The 23,210-nt window shown below is 34.2% G+C and overlaps 1 protein-coding gene across 1 annotated transcript in view; it reads left to right on the forward strand.

Moving 5' to 3' along the window:
• LOC130898268 (uncharacterized) overlaps nt 1-23,210 on the forward strand; it is a 65,395-nt gene that overhangs the window by 19,528 nt on the left and 22,657 nt on the right. The gene's annotated exons all lie outside the window — the stretch shown is intronic.

A 23,210-nucleotide genomic window follows, 5' to 3' on the forward strand; every position in this document is an offset into this window, starting at 1 on the left:
TCTCGTGTAAAGCATTCTTTTCCTACTAGATTGCCTACGAAGTTCAGTTATTTCTTGATTCCACCAATAGGCTAGAGATTTTCGTGAAGAATCCTTTTGCAGTACTCTTTAACATATTTCTCTTATAATCTTGCTGAGGCCATAGTTTTTAATCTTTCCTGCTCGGAAATAACTCTTTCGAAGTGTTGTTTGTCTAGGTTCTTCAACATACATCCTCCATCGTTTATAGTTTTTGCTGGTATTTAGACAATAGAAAAATTATCAAACACACATGAATATAGAATAGGAATAATATTCTTAGAAAAAAATTGAGAAGATTCCACTGTATGCCTAATCAAAGCAGCCGATAGACCCTGTAAGTTTCTTTAACACCAAGACAGTCTTCCTGAATAAAGAAAACGGTTAAAATTTAACGGTTAAAACTGAATAACCGCCATTTTGTGACATAGACTATTGTTGGAACTGATCCACAATTGTCGCGACCAACATCCAAAAGAATATTTTGAATTTGTTTCTGTTAATCAGGAAAAAATAGTTTTAATTACATTTACTGATTAATTAGCAGCATGTGCCAAGCATATAACATGTAATAATCACGTGTGAAGAATTTGTTGCATTTAAAAGCTCGGGAAAGTGTTTTAACGCCAGTACATATTTTGATAGTGGAGAATAATCACAGTACTTAATATAAAACTATCGTAAAAATATAAGACTGGTAGGAATCATCTTTTCATGGATGTCAAAACTATTTTTGATATTAGGACTTGTATAATTCAACTATCATCTTCTCTATATATGATGACAATTGGGCAGAAATCTATTAAACGAGGAACTAAATTCCACCAACGATGTGGCAACTATACAAATAAAACTAAAAACTTTGATGCCAAATGTTTCAGTTAAACAAAAAAGGAAATGACGAGTTCTGGAGGATGAACCTCTAATCTATATCCACATATAAGTTTTTTTTTTGAGAACAAAGAAAACCAATAAGAATGTGGAAAATACGTTGAAGTGATTTGGCAGTTTTAATAACCATTGCTGTTTGTGAATATCAATCTTATTTATAACAGTACTCTTTGGTTGCTTGTACATTGATAATAGTTATTTTAGATATCGAAGCAACCATCTGGAAATAATTTGAAAATAAGGCTTGTTTAATTAGAGATTTAATTCAATACAATATTATGAAAATTAAACACCAATGTGTACTCAAATACAATATTCAAATTGTCGCTTGATAGAAATATAAAACGTATTGCATCTATTTTATCAAGCTTCAATTTGATTATTGAAACTAATATATTACAAAATTTTTAAGACACTGCAATTCTTAACTAATCAATTTCCAGATCAATTCCATATATATATATATATATATATATATATATATATAAATGTATAACAATAATAAAATCCCCTTATACCATTGTCACTGTAGATGAAGGTCTGCCCCAACGCGCAATGAAACGTCGAAACGCCATGATGAAGGCTTCCGTTGACATGGCAGTAACTCCAATGTGTGACAGCACAGGTGAATATGCACACCCAAACTTTGTCTCCATTTTTAAGGTAGAGTGGACCAGCAAAATCCGGGCCACGGATTTCGAACAAACGAGCGTCCCTTACCCAATACTCCGGGAGCGGTGGAGACTCGACTTCCAATGCCTTGGCCCTATAACGCCTGCATATCACACACAGCATATCTCACAGCTTGCTTCCCTCTAACGATCCAGAATCTTTCTCTTAGAAGGTTCAGAAGACCTTGCCCTCCAATGTGTCGATTGTACGTGTGCAAGTCGTGGATCAATCTGTCAACATGCTGGAAAGGAAGAATATAGGGTGCACGGAAGTCTTTAGGGTCTTTTCTCTCTCAAATACGGGTTCTCAAACGCATAAGTCCGACTTTATCTTAGTGTGGCTTCAAATTGTTGAACTGTTTATCACCTAGCCCTTCAAAAGCTTCATCCTGTATCGATTTCAGAACCACCTTTTCAGCTCTTGCGATTTCCGACAAAGACAGCTCTCCAGACCGCTTCTCCTTCTTTGAATATTTGTTCCACAGAAACCTTATCATCCATGCAACCATTGGAACGATCCGGTGATAAGAAGAGAAGTACCGGGCTAATCTTTCGCAGCAAAACACGCCTGGTTCTTGGGATAAAGCTGAAACCACAGGCGTTTTTGTCCTTTCCATTTGAACTTCATTTTCATCAGGAGGGACATCGCAGTTAGGCCCATCAGAACGCGGCCCGTACAACCATCTCGGCCCATCCCACCATTTGGAGCCAAGAAATTTTTCAGGAAAACAGCCCCGGCTAGGGAGATCTGCTGGGTTCATCGCCCCTGGCACATGTTTCCAAGTACCAGGATAAAACCAAAAATGGCACTCTACATCGCCAATCTCTTTTACAATACTAGAAGCCATTCGCGCCTCTATTGTTGCAGCCAGAAGCTCTAGACGAGGAATTGTAGGTCTCTTAACGACCGAACTTGCGTCACAAAATGTGTGTAGAAACACATTACCAATGGTCAATTTCAACCATCGTGGGACTTCGATTTGATTCAGGGCATCAGCTTGACTCATCTACTTACGGAACGTTGCCTGGCTTTGCTCATTAAAAGGGGTTTCCCAGTTCCCAGCCTCACCCCAACTTTTTTGAACCAACATCCTCGGTATCAAAATGGCGGGTACACATACACCGAGCGGGTCGAAAATACGGTGTGCTGCTGACATCACTGTTTGTTGCGTGATGGCATCACTTTCCAAAAGCTTGGGAGGATTTAACCTGAGAATATCCTCCTTTCTGTCCCACAGAAGTCCAAGAACGGGGAAACTGGTGTGAACAGCACAATTGGGGTCGCTCCATTCCCATCCACGAATATCAAAGCATGCTTTCAGAAAAATTACTCTGGCTTGCGACATGAAGTCCAAAGCTCCTTCCCATTATGAACCGAAGTCACACAGTTATTAACGTACAAGCATTTGCGCAACTGCGAGATGACAGATCGGTCATAAAGAACCTCTTTTGAAGCCACTTTTTAGTCACACCTTGAGAGATGATGATCAATAACGGCCCCTAGCAAATAAGGGCTACTGGTCACCCCAAAAACCACCCTCCTGTGACGCTAGATTTTCATCTGTCCGGCCTCGTCCTTCCATTGAAACCTCAATCTATCACGATCCTTTTCCGAAACAGAAATCTGTAAGAAGGCTTTTCTTATGTCAGAAATAACGCCTATTGCGTTCAGTCTGAATCGTAGAAGTATCGATGGGATTAACTCTACGTAACTGTCCCCTTTTTCTAGACACATATTCAAGTTAGGCTTGCCCTTCTCTTTGGACGAGGCGTCGAAAACAGGACCAATTCGGGCTTCCTTAACCATGGCTCGGTGGGGCAAATAATGTCCGAAATCCCACTTATCAACCTGTACCTCTTCAATAATTAATAATAATAATCAAAACACCGCTTCATATTCTTTCACCAAATGTCTGTTACGTAACTTGGCTAGGGTCGATTGAAGTCTACCACGGGCCAGATCGAAATTTCGAGGCAACGGGGGATGTTTCTTCAGCCATGGAAGACATACCTCATATCGTCTATCAGGTAACGCTTTTGCCTCTTCTTTGGTACTAACCAAAGCGGGGTCCTCGATGCCCAACACATCCAACCACTACATATCAGAAGGGTCGAACTTCTGTTGATGTTAACTGATGTTAACTGATGTTAACCATGTAACTTGTCTCAGCGTCCTTAACGCGGCCCATTATGGTCCAACCTAGGCTAGTTTCGATAGCAACCAAACCACAGCTTAATATCTCGCGCCTCCCGGTGAGTAGCTTTCCCGTGACGTCCGCTCCAACAAGAATGACAATTGGGCCTTCTCTGTCGTCAGTCAACTCGATTTTCTTCTCGCGAAGTCAGATACCCATAGACCTTTAGGAATGGAGGGAATGGCGTGACAAATCTGTTCCGAGTCAAGAACTTCAAAGTTGCAAGAAAACGCACTCATCAAACTTTGTAGATGGACCTTATAGCATTGATGCGTCTTGAGTTCAGTCTTGCTCCCACCAAACAATGCATGAACCAAGTTCTCAGTGCGGATCGGCTTATAGCGCATTCTGGTAGCCAGCGCTTGAGTTATATAACTTCTTTGAGAACCTGTGTCAATCAACAACCTGGTGGTGACAGGATTTTCTCCTTTCAAACGAACCCTCAACCCTCATCACAGTAACATGAGGTTCAGCACAAACTAAACAACACAGCTTTTCCTTACAGGACCGTTTCCCGTGGAATTTTTTCAGACACTTGAAACAGCGGCTTTTAGCTCCGAGGAGCTTAATTTTCTCCTCTTTGCTCTTGTCCCTCGCCTCTGAACACAATTCGGTATTGTGAGAATTCTTGCAAAAAATGCAACTGACATCTTCAGTGCCTTCAGTGGACTCAATACCTACTAGGTCAGCAGTTGTGGTGTACTTTCCAGTCGAGGACTTGACATTCCCAGCACTGCTCTTTGGTGCAGCGCCCTTTTCCTTAGTGACAGAAAACGTGCTCCTAGCTAGCAGATTCCGCTCCTCGCTTTCAGCCTCTCTCTTCAGAAATTCTCGCAACTTGACCATTCGATCTGCAGCCTCAAAGAGGGATCCATCAGTGCCGCATGACTTCCGCTTACGCTCCCATACCCGCAAAATTGACTCAGATAGTACGGATTCAACTTTCGGCGAGAGCATGCACGCGTATTTTTCTGATGTAACTCCCAAACTTTCCAAGGCCATTAGCTGGGCTTCTAGCTTGTCATAAAGCTGTGCGAGAGTCAAAGAAACTTTGCCCGATGCCTGTACCAAGACCAATGAGAGTAGCTCCCTAGCATACAACTCAATCAGCAATTCGTCACTTCCAAAACGGTTTTTCAGTTGGCCAAAAGCCTTCGGATAATTGGCCGTCGATGCAAGATAGCTACTCAACAGTTCCTTTGCCTGGGTACCACCCTTGGCAATACGCAACCAAATGCTCAGAAGGCAGGTCCTCTCTTTCATGGATTTTCTTGAAATATGCCCAAAAGCTGATCCATGTTTTAGGCGTGATGTCGAATTTTGGGAGATCCAACTTAAGTAATTTGAGGGTGAGGTTATCACCAGGAGCAGCAGCAGACACTTCGGTAGAACACGCTGTGTTGGCCTTGACTTTTTCCAGTAACACATTCTTTCTAGCACTTAAAGTTAGCCAGGTGTCCCTGTACTTCTTCACAGTTTCAAACTCCTTACCTAGATCTTCTTCTTTGACCTGATCCAATGACTCGAACATAATTTCTTTTACTTTATCATCGAGAAGAAAAAGCCTTGTCGGTAAGCTTAATGAAAGCAACAGTTACCTCAACGGTTACCTCAGGTTTTCCAAAGGTTTCTTCACAACCATTCGCGGCAAACGGGAAGAATCTTCTAAGTTGCGTTCGTTTCGCGTTCCATAGTTCCAAACTGCTGTAACAAAATGACGTCGACGATCGTCTTTCCCCACCAGGGATGCCAGATGTTTGGGAAATCGGGTCCAGCCACAAACAAACATACGAACTTAACAGAAGAAACGGAAACTATTTAATCGCAACTATTGAAAATTACACTGACTGAAAAACTTTTTAACTAAATTTTTTATCTATATCAAATTTGACAAGACACGAGGCTACTACGACGCGATTAAAGGGACAACAACAACCACTTACTTCACTTCACAACAAACATCATTTTCAAACGTCATTTCTAACATTTCTTTTCCATTTATTTATACACCTTTACCATATATAAAATCAGTTACTCCTAAACTTTTAAAATCAGATTCGAAGATATTCTGTCGTTGGGAATACCACCATGGATCATAAATCAAAAAAAGAAGCAGATTAAACATCACAGCACGGCGAAATATGCGGTTATTCCTTACAAAACTCGAGTCAAATATTGATAATATGATGTCAATTGATCAAGTACACCCTCCTCATTGAAATTATTACAAACATTTTGTTTTGTAAAAATAGTACATTATGTTACTAGGAGTAGAAAGCTATCATTATTATCGAGCCCAGATTCTGCCGAGGCATTAGCCGAGGTTGTGCAAACTGGGCAAAAGATATATATCTACTCCAAGTGACATATACTATTTTTTCCTTAAGCGAAGGTGTACATTGAAATTTCCATTCTTGAAACAATTTTACAATACTTTTTTCAAACCTGACAAACATCATATTGACTAAAAATTAAATGACATTTCCTGCCTACTTGGTTACAACACAGAGGTTGCCTATCGTTTCTCATTATTTTGTTACTAGTACAATAATGAGCGTTCATTATTTTACTATCTGATTTGCGAAAATATTGTAGATATTATTTATACGCTTGAAGAAAAAATGTATTTTTCAATCCTCCTTTTAGCTCCTCCTCCCAGCGATGTTCAATAAGTTCGATATCCTTTTTATAATAATTATTGTTGGAAAATCCTTGACCACTGAGGCGTTTCTTCAAGTCTGAGAACAGAAAATAATCCGAGGGGGCTAAATATGCGAATAGGGTGCATGAGGTAGTAATTCAAATTTGAATTAATTGATTTTAGCCACTGCAATAACGGATGTGTGAGCTGGTCTTGATGAAACAACATTTTCTTTTTAGCCAAATGCGGCCGTTTTTGCTTGATTTATTTGTTCAAACGTTGCATTGAATTCACATAATACTCGCTGTTGACAGTTTTTTCTTTTTCAATATAGTCATTAAAAATTTTCCCACGCGCATTCCAAAAAACTGATGCCATGACCTTGCCTGCAGAACCTTGCTTTCTTTGGAGCTGGTTCTTCCTTTTCAGTCCATTGTTATGATTGTTCTTTTGTTGCAGGTGTGAAGTGATGGACCCAGGTCTCATCCATGATTATGAAACGGCGAAAAAAATCGGCCATATTTATGTAAAAAGCATTCGATGAAAACATCTTTACCACGCTGTTTTTGTTACATTGTTAGCAAACGCGGCACCCATTTTGCGCACAGCTTTTTGATGTCCAAATTTTCAGTTAATATTCGATGTACCGCACTTGCCTACTTTGTCTGCTAGCTTGCGCACTTTTAGTCGACGATCGTCGTAAGGTCTCGTATAAACTCTGCTACGCAATATTTTACTGTTGATAACAAAGGAGAAGGCTCACCCAGACTAGAATCTAGTTCATTTTTTATATTGGTTGGGCTAAGGCCTTTCAAATAATGTATCACATAAAGATGACCAATTTTTTCCATGTTTAAAAATTCACTAAAAACGTTCACTATTGATGGCTACCAAACAAATACTAAACAACGTGGCTTCTTTAAACTTGGAACAAATGCTGTACAGTTTGTTTACTTTCTAATATAGTGAGATTTTTCAGGCAACTATCGCCATCTCTATTTCCTGATCATTAGATGTGGCGAAATTGAATGACCACATTATTTGTGGATTATTTAAGCTCTTGATAAATACAAATAGCAATAAAGGTGAGAAATTAATCAAATCACCGCCAAGATACTACAAAGTGCTTAAGAATTTCAATCTAGACTATTTTTTTTGTAAAGAAAACGATTCTTAATTTGAATATTTAAAACAGAATCACGTTAAATAAGACAGACTTCATCGTTTCATGGTATCATAAATGATTATATTATGAATTAAAAAATTTTATTTTTACCATAAAACAATTGAAAGGTAACAGTATTAGCCAGGAGAGTAGTTATTTTGCCTTTTGAGGAAACTAGTCTTCACTGACTAGTTAGAAACTATGTCTACTGTCATTTTGAATGTTGCGTTTTGAATCATAAGAATTCAATCTTTCAATACAGAATTAGTATAACACAATTCTTGCTAGATTAATTCCCCGCTCGATATGTAGTTGTTCGAAAGCACGGAACATATATTAAAAAAATATACTTTGATATTTTATTGCCGGAACATATGAACGTGTTGTGGGACTGTGGATTGATTCTATTTGCTTTTGTGTTTGAATTCCACGGTCCCTCAACATAAACGTTTCCTTTTAAATAAATCTCTTAAGTTCCCCATGGAGAAGTTAAAGAGCTTTCTAACATTTTCATATTCGAAGTGATATTTGCGATTTTATTTTTCCTTTTTTGGCACAGTTGTCCATTAAGTTACTTCAGATATACTCTCCTTTGTATCATTAGACCTTTCTGAGAATCTGTTAATGTGCTTTAGGAAGGAAAATCCCCGCTTAGTTAATGGACGTAATTTCCTTTCGATCATATAGAGAAAAGTGTAAAAGTTTGTTTGGTTTGTAAGGGTTTGTCATTTCCACAATATTTCAAATATTTTTAATGATATTTGCATCGACAGCGCCCTCTATTCTATACTCATAGAATTACTTCTACACATTCAATAGTACTGAGAAAGTAAAAGTAGTTTTGAGCTGCAACGATCATATGATGAATATTTGTCTAATAAGTTCGCATATTATTTTCCTATAATTGGTTCAAATGATATATCAGGAATATCACAAAGATTGGCCCTAGGATTCAGAATTTACTATTTTGTTTTGACAAACACAACATTTTACAAGTTATTATAAACGTAAAGAAAGGTAAGATACTTATAATTGGGAACCGAGCGCCAGTTTCTATGTTTCATATGTAAAAGTGAAATTCGACTTTTGATAGAATAAAGAGAAACTTTTGAAGGTATTAGTGATGGTATTATAAGTTGTTGCGTCTTTGGAGAAATATCAACACTAGCATGAACATTGGAAAAATTAATGTTCCTCTTTTAAAATGGTATTTTATAAGATCTTTTTAACATCAGGTGGAAGTGTTATTTCGGACTACACAATTGTTATAGGTTTTCATCAAGGACAACTATCATTGTAAACAGTAAATTGAAACTTTATTGAGTATTAATTCTGCCTAGCGATTCCAATGTTCTACCGGCTGACGAAGGCGCAGTGACTGTCGCCCGAGCATATTAAGCGGTGTCCACTTAAGTTTTTGTGATTGCTTCAAAGTTTATCTAGAACAATTCTTCAAGTACATGTGAATAAAGTCACATTGGCAGGATGAGGAAGAAATCCTTTGGCTTTAAGTTTGTTTCATCGTCAAAATTCTCCATTTGTACGTTCTGTATTAATATATCTAATATTTAACCACCTGATCAATCAATCAAGTTGTTTGTCCCTCTCCCTATCATTTCTCGTCATTAACTGACACATTTCCACTTTTAAATCGCTCACACCACTTGTAAACCGTCTTCGAAGTTTCGACTTTATTATCATTGAGAGATTTAAACATTTCGTGTGCCGCTTTAGAACTTTCTTTCACCTCGAAACAAATCAAAGTTAATGCGTTGTTCAAGATATACATTTCACGATGGATACTGCAAACACGATTACAAAAGCAGCTATAGTAGCCGAACTGGTTCAAACTTATCAACTTTGAATACAAGTTATTTAATATTCATTACATTTATATACTGCTAAGATAAAATAGATTCAATTTTGTAAATAAATCAAATAATGATATTTAACAAACGGCAATCCTAAAATATGTACATATTTTTATTAAAAATCAATATTAATATTAACCCAGTGTGTAGAATGTTCAGAATTAAATATTAGTAATAAAATACAAAGTGTTTGTAGATGTGTAGATAGCAATTTCCAGTATATATGCCTCCAAATTCTTGCAAAATGCGGGAAAATATGTTATACGGTATGATTTCCAGTGGCAAATGATTGTGCATTTTTTCGTATTGTACACAGTATTGAGCCTTCATCTAATTCTGGACGTAAAATAGGTAAATAAAGCTTGTGCTCCAATGTGTGTAGCTGAGCAATTACCTTTCTAAGATAAGAGAAGCGTGCTTACGGTTTAGGTAAATGGACTTAAATATAAATAAGGAAGGAAGAAGAGTCAATATTTTGAACCTTTTAAAGGAGTCTCTGAAGTGAGTTCTACTGTTTAGTCCAAGTAAATATTTAACAGCTCTCTTTTATGGTTTGAAAATTTGCTCGAATTCAGTCGCACAACACACAGTTCGAAGATGGGACTTAAAAAATGCATGATTAACTATTATAGAGGTTAATAAGTTTATTTCCTTGGAAACTGATTTTAACGTAGAGCATGCAAAGCTTAATTTTTCAGATAAAGCAGTAACTCCCATTTCAAAAAATTGTCTACAACAAGCTCCAAGAATTGTACGGAATCAACGACATCAATGATGGTGTTATTTAGTACAAATGGCTGCAACGCATTTTTATATGAGAAAACTTCAGTTGTAGAAATGTTGAAGCAAAGAACCATAATTCAAATGTAAATATCATGTAGCTCTACTCAAGAATGAAAGACAACTATATATATATATATATATATATATATATATATATATATATATATATATATATATATATATATAATTTGTGAATAATAATAGCAAAATATATAAATATTTTTCAATATGCTGATAATACATACTGTCTTACAATTAAACAGATGAGGTACAGCGAAAATGTGGAAACAGTCCCAGTTATTATTTCAGCAACCGGCTTCGAGGCTAAGATACTGCACGCTAGCATCAGACAATACCGAACCAAATAACGATAAAGTATCACTCGAAATGCACAAGGCATTAGCGGAATTTGACACACAAACCCTATACGTGGAAATGTTGCAGTACTCCGTTTACATAATCAGCAAAAAAACCTGGTGGCAACGCTGCCTAGAACCTTCCATCGATACCATCAGGAGTGAGTTAGGACTCCCAACGGAGTACAAAAATTGTGCACAACCCTCTAAACGCTTGATAAACCACATCAGAAAAATATTCAAGAAAATAGGCACACAGCATTCAGAACATCAACAATATTTGAAAGTATATTGATCTGTTTCAGCAGAAGCTGAAAGCGAAATCCAAACGTTTATCAAGATACATCAATTGTACAAATAAGATACTACAGAATAATACTTTTCATAGCAACCCATAGGTATTTTATAGGAAACTTGTAGCTGCGCTCGATAAAATCACCAATCAACCTATACCATCAAAACAGCCTTCGGAAAAGTATTGGTTCTCATTGTGGTCAACTTCTAAAATCTACATGAGTAATGCCAAATAGGATTGCAGTCGAAGAGATGCGATTAAATATTGTTCCGATGCAGTTTGATGATTTCACACTGAAAGAAATCACTGACGTAATCTAAAATACTAACAACTGGAAAGCACCGGAAGTTGATAATATACAAAACTTCTGGTATAAAAAATTCCCGGCCTACACAGGGACTTAGCAAAGCAATTTTCTCACCTCCCACCGAACCCAGAAGATATTCCAAAGTTTTGAGCACTAGGTTCCACTCATTTGCTTCCAAAGAGCTCCCAGACGGATGACCCCACTCAGTACAAACCTATCACGTGCATACCTACTTTATAAAAGATACGTATAGCTTGTATCACTAACAGAATTTATAGGCACGTCCAGGAAAATAACATCTTAGCAGAGGAGCGGGTTGCAGAAGAGATCATTAAGGGTGCAATAAACAACTTATATGGACTCTGTGATATTTCGGCAAGCACAGAGAGATCACCGGAATATACACACTGCTCTCGTGGATTATAAGAAAGCGTTTGATAGTGCACCTTATTACTGGCTTTTGGAGGTCTTGCAGATTTACAAAGCTTCCTTTCAACAACAATGCAGAGATGGGGAATGAACCTACATCTTCAAATCAGTCCAAATTCCCTCAATACAGACGAAATATCCATTCATAGGGGAATATACCAGGGCGACTCCCTGAGTCCGTTGTGGTTCTGCTTTGCAATGAATCCCCTATCTACCATGCTAAATAATATAAAGTACGGATTCAACATTAAAGCGAACAGAGAAACCAAATGTACCATCTCCTATCCTCTTCATATGGACGATATCAAGCTATACTCAGCAAATAAGCGTCAAATCAATTACCTTCTCGATATAATACATGGATTTTCCACCGATATACATATGGAATTTGGACTCTACATATGGAGAAAGGCATTATCATGAATGGAGATGTGCAACTTCCCAACAGAGATATCATACAGGCGATGAAAAACGGAGAAACCTACAAATACCTACGATTTCAACAGGCTAAGTTGCTGGACCACAAGTAGGCAAAAGCTAGAATTCAGTAAATATACACGAAAAGAGTGGAGTCACTTAAGAATTCCCAATTAAATGCAGGCATCTTACTCCAGGCAATCACCTATGCAACACCTGTTTAAACGTACTCTTTTGGTATCCTGAAGTGGACGAAAACAGAGGATGGGAGAGGCTTGATGCACTCTCGACAGGTAATGAAACTACGTGAATTCTTTCATACTAAATCGGAGATCTCAACTCTGCAGCGGATTATATCCAAAGTGGATAAATATTATTCATCCTTCAAACTCGCATCGCTTGAATATATTATTGGATACCGAGAAGCTGGAGCAGTGGTCACGAAAGGCACTTCACGGTAGACATCATCATGACCTCAACCAACCGTATGTTGACAAAGAAGCCACAAACTAGCGGCAATATCTTTCCAGAGACCGAAGGCTTCATGATGGCTATTCAGTATCAAGTTATTGACACAAATAACTACAAGGAAAATATTATTAAGGATCCGAACACTCAATCTGACAGAGGCAGAGAGTACCAACAAACATCAGAGACCATTCTAATTAAAACATCTGCTTGTAGTGAGATAGCTAATACTGAGTATCTACACCGGCATAACCAAGTGTGCAACATCATCCACCAGAAACTGGCCAACAAGTTCACTCATCTCAATACGTATACACCGTATTACAAGTACCAACCGCAGAGGATGCTCGAAAGTGACAATTTTAGACTCTACTACGATAGGTCCATTATCACTGACAGACGAATAAAAGACCTGACATCGTGGTGGTTGATAGAAGAGTCATATCAGTCCTTGTCGATGTAGCTATACCGAACACTCATAACGTTCTCAACAAACACTAGGAGAAACTAGCCAAATACGGGGATCTCGCAATTCAGATTAACCAGATATCGCATAATAATAATAATACAGATTTCGAAAAATATGTTACGTTTATTCGCTCTCTTTATCTGTGAGAACACGTTTTTTAAATGTGAAGATTCCTTCCAAGGAGGTCTCCAGCTGGAATTAATATTTACGGGAGATGGTTTATTGGCGGGAAAATTTAGTATAAAGCAGGTTATTAAGTTCAATTTACCTTCAGTCCCTGAAGACGATAACTTTGTTCTCAAAACGTTCATCAGACAGTGTAACTGTGTAGTGGTAGTGTAAACAATGTATTCAATATGAATATCACCAACGAATCCAGAAATTCAAACTTACGTCTTTACATCAATAAAATGGATAACATATGACTTCTACTGTCTGAGCATTAAGAGCAAAAATGCTTCTTATATCAAAATTCAAATTATGCCGCAAACGAGACTGTTGAACCAACAACCTGTTACTTTTAGATTCTTGCTACTCAAATGATGATAATCACACGAGGGCGTAATCTGTTTTTTATCAATGAGGATATTATTTGATAGGTGCTTTTCGTTTTTCATAAATCTAAAATGCAAGGGATTTTTTATCTATAAAATTTATGAGATATTCCCCTCATCTAACTAATTATTACCAGATTTAATAACTTTTCATCGAAGATAGCATGTTATAAAGGCGAAATGTGTCTGCATATTATATGCTAGTTGAAGGAATTCATTTGAAAATTATAATCTTTCATTTAGACACGCTTATAATTAGAAGGCGGAGATTAAGTGTATTCAGAATTAAATGTTATTAATTATTGAAAATTTATTTAATCCATCACTAGAGATAGCGGGAAAGATATTTTTCTTGTAAACATCAACCTCTAAATTACTCTTCTTGAATATTTGATGCCCGACACAGGTTGATTTTGTATTAACAACTCTTAGGCACGACAATCCAATTACGAAATATTAGTGGAATATATTCTTTATGCCTCCATTTCCATTTATTGTTTTTTTAGGAAACTTCTGTGAATATTATTTACCATGAAAATATCTATAATCTCGGTGTGTTGCCAGTTGCGAATGATTTGGCAAATTGCTGGAGCCTTAATAAGCATTCAACCTTATAATATTGATATATAGGGCGCTCAAATTCTGATGATTTATTGTAATTTTTCCAAATCTATATAATAAATTGGGTGTGTCTGAAAGTGCGAGTAATAATTCTATGAATCTTGCAATAGCTTCCTTCTATTGGCGCTGCTAACTTGTTGCAAATTGAGTCGTAGATTATGATAAGCTGACATATTATCTGGTCTTGCATAATTATAATTGTTCGCTTTGTATTCAATGTATCTTCAGAATAATAAAGTTGGGAATTCACTATTTTTCAATAGTTTCCGTTAAGAGTTACACATTTTTCATATCGATATAGACTGAGTGAGTAAATAATCTTATTTTATTAATATGACCGAAATAATTTTAGTTATTTATAACTTAAGAATCATGCAATTTTTAACATTTGTAATTATTATTTCTTCTGTCGTTGGAGATATTTTAAGATTAAATTAAACAGGCCTGCAAAAATTATAGCACATTCTTCTATCAATCTAACCAATACTCGCTGGTCAAAATTAATTTGATTGGTTTTTTTCATTATTTATTTTTTTTTGATTCCCTTGAATATTGTTATTTTTTTCATAAAATTAGATATATTTAATTTAAATCAACTATTCCATTCATTGAATGCAAATATATCAATTAAATTATTTAAATTTTTTATCATTAGGAGATTTACCCCCATTCTTAGGGGTGTTACCTAAATGCATTGTAATCAATAATTTAATTTTAAGCCAAATATATTTTTTAAAGGTCATTTTAATTATCACAACTTTAATTTACTCTTTACTTTTATATTCGATTAACAAGTGTTTCAAAAGAAAGCTTTTCGACCTTTGCAAACCACTGATTCACCAAACATATGTCTTCATTATACAAAGAAAAACGTTTTACACGCTATTATTTGAATTTTCGAAGCAGGCATGATCAAATCAGGAGAAAATGGTGAAAAATTGGCTTATTAGTTTATCTATCTACCTTTCAAAGGAATTTATTCGACGCACCTCGCATCTTTTCATGCCGTATCCATTTGTTCTAATATTGCAAGAAATTTTTCTTTGTCTTGTCTTGCTGCATTAAAAGACGACTAATAATGTTTTTTCGAGTTCACTTGTGTCATTTGTTAATGCGATTCCCTTGAATTTGGACGTGTATTGTACGTTTCAGCATGTTCAGACTTGTTTTGTTATTTGGAAGACTAGTACTGTTTTAATATTGCGTTAGAAACTTGTTATATTGTGTGCATTTGCTGCTAAGTATGCTAGATTTTTTATGCATTATGTTTCTGTTTCCTTTATTTATATTTATTAATAGGTTTTGCTTTTAATATCAGGTAATTAATTTCATCTTCATCTTTCATCTTTTTTGAATAAGGTTTAACTCTGACTCGACATTATTATCTCAATGTTTGTAAAAAATTATTTGGAAGCAAGCTATGTAATACAATAAAAAAGTATCTTTAATTGCTTTCTACCTTCCACATCAGTAATTACATTATTGTCTAAATTCGGCAATTGAAATCAGTCAACTCTGTACACATTTATTCCATACAATTGAAAGTACTAATTGAAACAAATCAAATTCATTAAGAGAATATTTGTTTTGCAAATTTCACTTCTCAAAAACTCTTTTAACTTTTATGAATAATCAGAAATGTACGAGGGTAATGGACTGAAATTTTCAATAGCAACTTTAATATCTAGGTTTTCTGGCTTCAATATATAGAACATTTTAATAAAATTGAGAATTTGATTCAATATTTTTGATTATCTTTTGGAAACTTCACACTCAATGCTCAATTGTTACCGTTCTTCTTCCTTCCATTCATTGTTTCACTTTTGATTTGTTTCAATGTTTATTGATCAATTGTTAAGCTGAAATCGACTGACCTGAAATCCGACATATACCATTACGATACGTTCAATTCAATATAATCAACATAATTAGATATGATGGAAAAAATTATTTTCTCATTAAGTGTATATGTTTTACACAAAACAATTCTGAAACGAAATTTCCTCTGTTCTGATACTTTTCAAGTTAAAATATGAAAAATTATAGTTTTCAAAGACTATTGAATTGTTTATAATATATAAGAAAATACATTTTAGTTAATTGTTAAAATGTAGTATTAGCTTACTATCAAAGGTCCCAGGACATTGTCATTTCAATCGATAATCGTGTCCGTGTGTTTTGCTGTCCATTCGAATCATACATCTGTAGTATTCAATTTGGCCTACGAATGTGTTTTTGTTTTGATGCTAGCGATGGATCGCTCACTGATTTTTTTGTAAACCTAAATACTGCTGTACTGTCTAATGTGATAGACGATCTTGCATAATCGCATCCAGTATTTTTGCTGTTTTCTGACATTGAATCACTTTAAGATTTGTATGACCACTTTTAAATGCAGCTGTACATCTTTCTCCTGTTCAAATTAATGATACTGAGTACAATGTTTACACCACCACACACAATTACACTGTCTGATAACCAAGACTGAAGTTTACCTTCAGTCTCTGAAGACGATACCGCGTCAGACAGTGTAATTGTGAGTGTTACTGTAGTGATTGTGTAATCAGTGTACTGTTTTATTTTAAAATTTACAGTGAAGAGTCAACTTTGAAAACAGATAAGCTAAATAATCTTCAATAATCTTTTATTGAATGAAAGAACAGCTGATTACAACATCAAGGAACTTTTATAGTAGATTTGTTTTAATTTCACTTTTTTAAGATGATGTGAATGAAGTTTTATTTTTACATCCTAATTTTGCACAAAATATTACTAGTGGCAAAGAATTACCCATGATAAATGTTAAGTATTACATAAGATATTTAATATCTTATGTAATATTTAACATAACAACAATTATATATATACATACACAAAAAATTCAAAATAACATCTGATACCTGTAATATTATCACTAATTTTGAAATCAAATTGGAAAACAAAAAACAACAGAGCAACAACAAATTAAAAGAATTTATATCAAAAACAACAACTAGTTATTTTGCACTCAGATTCAAAGAAATTGAAATTTCATAATACTTTACGCCCTCTAATATATTAACTTGGCATAACCCTCCGATTAATCAATTGTTCCAAGTATTCAAATTACTTTCAGCCCATCATCTAATTATTTTAAAAATACTTTGAAAAAAAATTTATATCAAAACAACTACTACGTGTATTATTCCGTTAGTTGTAGTACCTTTATTTACTAATATTCCTATTACACTTGTAAAAGATATATTATGAAAAAATAAGGCAAAATTGAAGAATACACAAACATACCTCAGAACGAATTTATGAAAGCTATATAACTAACACTTGCAACATACTTCAAATATAGAAAGAAATTGATGATTGTGCTAAAAGAGTTTCCATATCAAGTGAAATAGCACAGTTATAATGGAAGCTATTGAGGAAACTATCTTAAGCAAACATAATATGAATATCCCATTCTTTTTTTGTTATGTAGATAATTGCATTACTGCTGTACCAAAAAATAGAATTGAAAACATAAATCAAAAATTCAATTCTTATCAAAAAAACTATTCACGACCGAACAAAATGATAAAATTAATTTTCTTGATGTCACATTATAAATAATTAACAATAACATAATGTAACGTTTTTCGTATTTATTTACACTCTTTCTTCTCTTGGGGTGAATTAATAAACACTGTCTCTTACGTTTTTAATTTATTTATATACTATACAATACACGTAACTTATAATAATTTACTTATTAATATCACTTAAATAAAGTCTGGATTATTTTGATTTAATTATTTATATGCCTAAATAAAATTCTAAAAAGTTCTAGAACAAAAAGAAACAACAGAAATAAATAGACTTTCTTAGATATTATTTAGAAAAAATGCTGTAAATAAACCACATGCTATCATAAAAAGTCCTAAAAGGAAAAATCAAATCAAACCATTTATAAAAATCAAATGAAAGGCGCCGTGCGAATTCGCTGAATTTTAAAATTCCATTGCAGCTGAACAGGGCCTGCCTAAGGATCTACTTCGCGAACTTATTCGTAACGATAACAACAGATGGGTATATGGAAGCAACGGGGTCCTTCAGATATATAAACTTCAATTTTGACTTCGCTATACTTTTCAAATTAAAAAGTACCGAAAATCAAGTTAATTTCAGAATTTTGGTTTATTTATTATTTTTAGAAAGTTATCAGCAACTCACAGTCTCAATTGACTTCTTTGGTTCTAATACTATAAAATCACCATGACAATTCCATTTTTGCTATCGTCGATGGGAGTAATTCTCTCATCTTTTTTCAAGGATGTTTGTATTCCAGAAAAGCTTATTTCGTATAATAAATACAGCAATATTTCACCTTAATAGAACATATAATCTATATCTTACTGTTGTCTCTTAGACAATATCAAATGTCCTTTAAAACTGTCGTCGAAAGCAAATTTCATACATTTTATTATAAAAGATCTTATTCAGATTATTTTATAGTAAGAAATAGTTCCGTTGAAAGATTGCTCCAAACAAATCTTGTTTGCGTGTGAAGCTAGTGTATGATTTTCTTCCATATTCAGGTAGTACAGTTTCTTATATCTTTGTACTTTTGTTTTGTGGCTTCTCTGGCTGCAGTCATATCAATCTTCCAACTATATTTGTGACTCTCAATATCAATCTTTGGTGATAAACAGCGATGATCCCATTGAGACGAAAACTTTGACATCTGTAGGAAGCAGAGTTTCACTAAACCATTTCTCGAAATTGCTAGTAATTTAACATTCTTGCAACACCAACCAACCAACCTTGAGACGTCTAATGCCAATCACTTCAACTTTGCCTATAGAATGGAAAATGGGAAAAGTCGCTAATGATTATGTGATTACAATAAGTGGTCAATCAATTCGAAGTGCAAGTCATGATTTTAGCCAAGGCAAGCACTTTCTCTTTTGTCATATGCAGTAACTTCCACCTTATCAACAATTATAATAAAATAAAACATTCTAGCCATGAAATGGGTTTTTTCTAAGGAATATCCTGAACATATTTTCAAACATATGATCAAAAGAGTCAATTAGGTAATTCATATATTTGATTAAAACTATGTATTACTGATTTATAATTATCCTATACAACAAGCTGATACATTAATTTGTTTCGCACATATTTTAGCTACCATTTTAAATAATAAATTCACAGAATTAGTGAAAGCTTTCAAATGGTGCGTTGGCTATAAAAATTCAAAATAGCTGCTGAAGCGTACAACAAAATAATTTCAATATTAGAAAAAAAAGTAACATAACGCCGTATAGAATATTATAGTAAGTGAACCTCTCTCAATACAAAAATAGCCAGTAAAAAGCTATAATACGCAAAAAACCTAACCTAACCTAACCACTTACAGAACAGTGACGTTGAATATTTATTTAAAAAATTACTGTATAGGTTTTTTGATGTTGTATATAAGTTATATGTGTATAATTAATGCTAAACTACCATAAATATCGCATATTTTTATTTTTATATAATATATTTTCTCCTTTTACGAGAAAAATCTGTAAAAATCAGCAATAATCCCGATTGGATTCCCGCGCTCTTGGTAACAAATTTCCATTGTTCCTAACCTTGGTGAGAAAATCAATCTAAAAACTATAACTAAGATTATTAACTTTGCATTTATAATAATTACTTAAAAGTCCCCTTACGAATAATTTTTAATTTTTTGAGTGTTCTTACGTGTAAACTTGTCTATAAAATTAATATCGCTCAGCAGCTTCCTAATTTTTGGCCCAATTAAAATTTAACTTGGTGTCATTTAACTTGTAGCCTTCATCTTCTTTATTTGTAGCTTTCTCAAAGTTTTTCATAAGTCCAATTTTAATGTGAAGCGAAGGAGGAAAACATTTATTTTTTAGGTCTACATAAGGCCAAACTTAGCTCAGATAGTGTTCATTTGATATTTCGTAAATCATCCCTGAAATGCCACTCAAATTGCAATAAATTTTAAATAACCACAAGTTTGCCACTTGGAGCGGCTTTAGATTTTATCTAGTAGGCGCATATTTACGTAGGTTTCTCTCATTTTCACTGAATAGACAGCTGGTATACATATTTTAAACTATATTTCGATGAGTTTATGAAAAAGCATTATTCGCAATTAGAATGCTTAATATCGAGTTCCTGCATCAAACCATCGATATCAATACATACAGATATCTAATTTTCCATATTGCGAAATACAGAAAATGCGGCATTTCTTTTTTTAAAAGTTGTAATTTTCATTTCAAATGATGGGAACTAGAAAGTTCAGACTGTTGCTTTTACAACTCCAAATCACTGGAGTTAGGTGTGAATGCGATGTCGATACACTGCTCCTCGAAGCTTCTTAAAAAACTGTTATCTCCATCATTTTCCAAAACAATATTTCCATTCCAAAGGTACCGTCGATAATCTGCATTAAGAGAAACGGCACAGCGTACACTGGGGCGAGCCTATTCATTTGTTGGGCATAGGATCAATATCTGAAATTTAAAATTTATCAATATTTTCTTTAGTTAAGCTGTTCCTTTAGTTTCTATTATTATTTTCCATCGTCCAATAAATCTTATCAGAGCGACGGTCTATGGAAAGTGTCCTTTTATTGAACAAAGTACCACAGCTATTTGATGAACGAACAGTAATGAATCATCTTTATTACGATACTTCAAATTTATTATCATAATTTAGGTTTATGCAGCTTTAACTTTTATAGACTCTTGAAGTTTTTTTTAATGAAAATTTCAAACATTCATAGCGAAAATCGGTCAAAAACCTACTTTCACGAAAATTAACTAGGTTTATAGTTCCGATAATAATTACCTGTGAGTTCATGCCGGTTTACGAGAAAACACATTTTATGTAATTTTTTCCTCTCAGCTGTGGCTGTTTTAAAACGTTGTCCCTATAAATTCTAGTTTATTTGTTTTGTTTGTTTGTTTGTTTATCCTCTATCCTTGATACTCATGAATTGCAAAAACAAGAAAGTCAATAAAGAAATAAAGTTCAATATCGAGCATTAAAAGTATTTTGAACTAAAATCTCGACGTTTCCAATTTTTTCAGAACAAATCATGTAGGTTTCAAAGATATGGAAAATGGAATCACGATCTTGGACTCGAAAATAATCCTAAGAAAAAGAAGCTTCGTGTGCTGAAAATTTATTGTTAATTGAAGTGTTCCTACTCCTCTTATATGGAAAAAGTGGTTTTGGTTTGGTTAGGTTAGGTTAGGTTAACATCAAAAAATTTTCCTAATTACAATAGCTTTATTTTTAGAATTCAGATGAAAACTGAATAGATATCAAATATTTCTGCTCATAAATATGGGCCATTTTAATAATCCCTCATATAATTCACTACCTCCGACCAACAAAGATCTAAGGAACATATTATTGAAAAAGTTGTGCATATTAGGTCCTTATAAGTATTTTTTTATTTGGAAAGTATTAGTGTTATGAAAACAGTTGTCACAAAAATCATGTATATCAGAGAATTTCCTATCATTCGTATAGAAAATCGACTGGAACCCAAAACAAACAGATTTACTAACTTACACTATTTTACACTAACTTTTTCACTTTGTTAATATTACATGATTTTGGGGTGTTCATTGTATCATAAAGATTTGTTTTTCGAAAATATACAATATACATTGAGATTGTATGATTGTTTAAAAAATACCAAAAAAGAAACAAACCGAATACTACATTTCGCGTGAAGATTAAGATTTGAAAAAAAGCGTTTTGTAAAATCGTGTGAGATATTGCAAAATCCTTGTTTCCGACACAGGAGATTAATGCAATTGCTGTTTGGTCTCAGCATGACAAGGTTCTTGGCCTTCGGCTTTTAACTTCGAACATGTAAACCAAACAGGGGTAAATGGCGATGCATTAACAGCCACACATTAAGCTTCTTGGGGTCGGTAAATGGAGTATGATATATGAGAATAGTGACTAACTAGTATACCGTGGTAATAAGGGTCAGATGGGTTCAGCACTTACACCTGCATCCGTGAATTAATAATAATTTTATTGTGAAATAATTTCTGTCCGTTCAATATCTTGCCATAGTAAATTCTTCAATTTGTTATGAGTAAAATAGCACAAACTGGAATAATACCTAGAATGTTTCGGAACTTCATCTTGATATGTTGTGATGAAGTTATTGAAATATTATTAACTCCAATCTGGCAAAATTTTGTCTCTCAATAATTTACTAAGTAACTGTTTTACAAACAATTAGTTCTATGGATATATAAATACAACAACAAACAACTCGATATTTTTGTTTAATGGGAATTTGAGAACTTAAATACATTTTTCTTCAGTTCTAGTATTCTCTCATTCAACGTAATGGGTGGAATGTATTTAAGCAAGCAGTATATTTTCTAATTCATGTTAGAACGTCATCAATATTCAACTATTTCATAGTTCAAATTCTTTATGCACTAATGTCACTGCATATAATCCGTGCTCTTGCTTTGAGCTTACGTAACATTGCCCTCTCTTTACTTTTGGAACTTCTATGAAGCTAAGACTGGATGTTTTTTCGTCAATTGCCGTTTACGTTTTCCGTCTGATGAAAAATTAAGGGTACTGTTTTCAGCCCGTACTAATAACTGGGCAATTGATTTTTTCTCTACTTCCTCTACTTTGAAACTGCCTTCTGTGGCCTACGTATGGTAGCATTTTTTTCATTTGATTGAAGTCAAAGCTAAGTTCGAAGCAGTTTGTGCACAATCACCCATCACTTCAAGATCACTTAGCCATTTTCAAGTACTCTTTTATTTTTATTACTATTATTTTTATTTATTTACTATTTATTACTATTATATAACTGACACCGATGTGAAATTTATATTTCACTATTTTTCCTAATGATTGGAATAAATTTAGAAATAAACTTACTACTAATTTAATCACACATTTCGCCACAATACAACTAATTAATATTTTATATGCACTATTCATAATCACTGCTTTCTATTCTCGTATTTGGCACCAACAGCTACAATTTTATCATTTCCCACACGATC

The sequence above is a fragment of the Diorhabda carinulata genome, chromosome 9 (genome assembly GCF_026250575.1).
Source record: "Diorhabda carinulata isolate Delta chromosome 9, icDioCari1.1, whole genome shotgun sequence".
In the NCBI taxonomy this organism is placed as follows: domain Eukaryota; kingdom Metazoa; phylum Arthropoda; class Insecta; order Coleoptera; family Chrysomelidae; genus Diorhabda; species Diorhabda carinulata.